This window comes from Gavialis gangeticus, unplaced genomic scaffold (assembly GCF_001723915.1).
Source record: "Gavialis gangeticus isolate Ggan-Ray unplaced genomic scaffold, GavGan_comp1, whole genome shotgun sequence".
NCBI lineage: Eukaryota > Metazoa > Chordata > Crocodylia > Gavialidae > Gavialis > Gavialis gangeticus.
The window spans coordinates 42,502,769-42,506,846 of NW_017729000.1; positions in this window are offsets into that span (position 1 = coordinate 42,502,769).

Genomic DNA, 4,078 nt, shown 5'->3' on the forward strand with positions numbered 1-4,078 from the left:
GTGCCCCTGTGTCCCAGGATCTGCTCCCCACTGCTTCTGCATGCCACCTCCCAGGGAAGCCTCAGGAATGGGGGTACAGCGCAGTGAGGAGGAGAAGTATCCTCAGAGGAATTGGCTGGGGTGAGGGGGTAGGGAAGGACCTGCGAAGGGAAAGTGTGTATGTGTGTCAGGAAGTGAGAGTGCCCCAGGGCAAAAGCAGCAGAGTGGAGAGCTGTGAGCCCGCATAAAGCAGCCCAGATCTGCCCTTGTCCCTCTGGGCTCTGCTCTGGCCATGGTGGCTGTGGGAGAAGAGGGGTAGGTGCAGGGGGGGGAAGCAGGGAGGAGAGGCAGGCATGTGCCCCCCGCAGCCCCAGGCCAGCTGGGTCCACCCAGTCTCCCCCACAAGGCAAGAAGACCTGCCCCACCCTTGGCAGCAGCAGCACCAGGAGAAGAGGCCCTCCCCCCCAGCTGGAGCCCAGCTCCTGCAGGGAGAAGGGGCCTTCAATTTTGTGTTTGCCCAGGGCCCCAGTAAACTTTAATCCTCCTTTGCTGGGAGCATGCTGGAATGGCTCCCTCGACAGCTTGCTGGGCCTTCAGGCAGCAGTCTCAGTGTTGGTAGGCCTGGGCAGGTGTGTGCAGTGCCCAGTGAAGGGGCACAGCACAGGACAGATAGGTGTGCAGTGATTTTGTGCTGGGTACCAGCAGCAGGGTCCAGGCAGGCTGCTGTGGGTGGCCTGGGGCACGCTTTTAAGGACCTGGGGCTGGTCCAGGCAAAGAGCTGTCCCAGCGCGGGGGCTGGAGAAGCTCCCAGCCCTGTGGTCCTGGGGCTAGGTTGAGGATGGCCCCCTGGTGGTGGGGCTGTCCGGGAGCAAATTTGCTCCTGGTCAGAATCTGCATGAGCATTACTGTATAGTAAATAGTCGGGAGTTAATTTGCTACTTGTATTTACAGGTAGCAAATTAACTCATGAGTCGAGCAACTTACTGTGCAGTAAGCATCTGCAGATGTAGACAGTGATGCTTACTACACAGTAATTTGCTTTACTGTGCAGTAAAGCATCTCATGTATATGCTCCCACTGTATAGTGTAACAAAGTTGGGGTCCCAAGGGTGGATATGTCGCTCCCTGGTGGCTCCACAACTGCCCCAGGGCTCCATCCCACCTTTCCTGCCATGCCTTGATAGAAATAGTGATAGATAGGGAGGCTGCCCATGGACCTTTGCATGGCCCTGGTTCACTGAATTCCCGCTACTGTCTCTGGCAACCTACTGGTCCCCACTGGTCCTCAGGCTCCTTGCTGGGCCTAACTCAGTAACTGTGCCACCAGAGGGCACCTCAAGCCTTAAAGGCTAATTGCATGGCTCCAAATCCTTCCCTGCACCACATCCCATGCCTCACGGGTGTTACTGTCATCACTGTTGGGGCTTCAGCCTCCCTGGCCTCTGCCCCTTTAATCTGGCTAGGCCTTCTAGCCTAGGCCCACTGCGTTGGACCTGGTTTTGAGGCTCTAGCTCATATTTTTCCCTTCCATCACTGGGCCCCAAGCCCCTGTCTGCCAGGCCCCTGGCCCCTATGTGGCTGCACCCCTCTGGAACTGGGTCCCTGGTCCCAGTCTCTGTGTCTCACACTATGGCTACTCTGGGTTCAATATTCACTAGAGCCTTGAACCTGCCCCTGGCAGGGCTCCTGGTGGTTATGTGCCCCTTGGGCACTAATGGGACCTCTGTAAACCTCCCCTATAGTCCCAACCCAAACTGCTGGTCTAACCACAACATAAACATAAGTCCCTGGGCTATACCGTAACATAAAGGAATAACAGCCTTCTGTCCCTTTAAAAGTGTAAGCCTTCGCTCACTAATACAGCATCCTGGGCTCCTTATGAACTCCCTGAGCCGCACTGTTCCTTCAGGCATTGAAGTAGTTGGCCCAGCATCCCTGGGTGGCTCTCCTGGAGAGACTCCCCCACCAGACCCAGTCTTGGGCTTATATGTTTCCAGGGCCCTGCCTACATCTGGTTCCTTGACTGCCTGTAGGTGCCTGCTAATTACCCAATTAGCCTGTTGCCCTGGTCACCTGCAGCTGCTGCTTAGCCTGTGGCGCTCCCTAACTGAGCTGCTATTATCTTAAAGTAACACGGAGCGCCAGGCTCTCTGTTACATATATGGTACATAGAAAGGGAAAAAACATTCAAGTCAGTGGATGTATTTACATGCTTAAAGTTAATCACACTTAACTGTTTGCTGGATCAGGAACACAACACAGACAACAGAAGGGCTGGAAAGACAGCAGTGACAATCAGAGGAACATAAGGCTGCATGTAAGCGAGGGGTTCGTAGATTGTATGTTGGCTATTATTAATTGGCAGCTTAACATGGGCATCACAGAAAATGGGAGACTTGATAAATAATTTGAAATAGGACAGGAATGGATGTGTAAATGTAGTTGGTGTAACTACTTATCACAAAGGGAGAAGACAGATGTCCCAGGCTCATTACCACAGTATTTCCATTGGCTTCAAGAATTTCTCTAGATTCACAGAAGTGCAACTGAATCTAGCCTAGGGTTATCATGTTTCCAGGTCCAAAAAAAAGGACACCTATCGGAGGGCAGGGGGAATATGATGGTCGGGGGGCACAGTGCCCTGCCCCTGCCCATTCTGTTGCCTCTCACTGACAAGCCACATCCCCCACCAGCCAGTGTTTCTCACTCCCAAATAGCAGTACCCTGCCCCCCACCCCTTGCTGGTGCCCCTCACTCCTGACCTACAGTTCTCTGGTGCTGCCAGTGCCCTGCACACCCAATCCATGGTCTCCTGTCCTGTGCCCTGTGCACCTCACTCCTGATTCGCAGCCCCTGCCCCCCTGCCAGTCCTACTGGTTCCCTTCACTCTTGACCTGCAGCTCCCTGCCCCCCAGCCCTGCCAGTACCCCTCACTCCTGACCCAAAGCCCCCTGCCCCCCAGTCCTGCCAGTACCCCTCACTTTTGGCCTGCAGCCCCCTACCCCCCAGCCTTGCAGGTGCCCCTAACTCCTGAGAAACACCCCCCTGCTCCCCCAGCCCTGCCAGTGCCCCTCACTTCCAACCTGCAGCCCCCTGCCCTGGTCCCCAGCCCTGCTGGTGCTGCTTACTCCCAATGCGCAGACCCCTGCTCCCCAGCCCTCCTACCCACGCAGCTCCTGCATTGCGCAGGAGCCTGCTCTCTCTTATATACTCTCTCTCTCTCTCTCTCTCTCTCTCCCCCTCCAGTGCCCATGCAGGGAGCACATGACCCCTGACAGCCAATCCCCAAATGGCCAACCTGGGACAGCAGAGGAACAGAAAAAAACCCAGTATTGGTGACACATAGGTGGTGCATGCAGGTCCACATGCATGCAGGCCCTGTGAGATTGGCAGTGCATCCCCTGACAGAAGCACTGCGAATGCTGCCAGCTGCACCTGCGGGCAGTTGCCACTCACTATACCCCTCCACGCTCACTGCTGACACCGCTGGTGGCATCTGCAAGCGGTTGCTGATTGCCGCTGGCTGCCACTGCCACTACCACTGCTGGTGGCATCTGCGGGTGGTCGCCGACTGCCAGTCGGCAGTCGCCCCCTGCCGCCAACACCGCTGCAGCTGCCTGTGGGAGCTCCTCGCTCAGCCCACCCCCACCACCGATACTGCCACCGTTGCCTGTGGGAGCTCACCACCGCCATGCCCCTGCTGCCACTGATGCCACCTGCAGGCAGTTGCTGCACCCCCCCAGGCTCTGGGGGCACGCGTCGTTCATGAAACCCGGACATTTGGCTCTTTATTTAAAAACCTGCCCAGATGCAGCACAGCGGTCCAAAAAAGAGGGCATGTCTGGCAAAACCCAGACATATATGCAACCCAGATGTACTCAAGTGTGTACCCCCCTTTTCCAATAGAAGGGGATGATTAGCAGGGCATATGTCCTGGGGATGGAAACTGCAGCTTGCTTGCAGCTTTCCCTTCTCTGGTGTCTCTATAAAGGAAGACCAGAACACAATATCTTAACTATATACATGGTTTATTCAGATGCAGAATAAATAGGAGGGGACAGAATAAACTGGATGGGTGATAAAGATAAATATTTACATA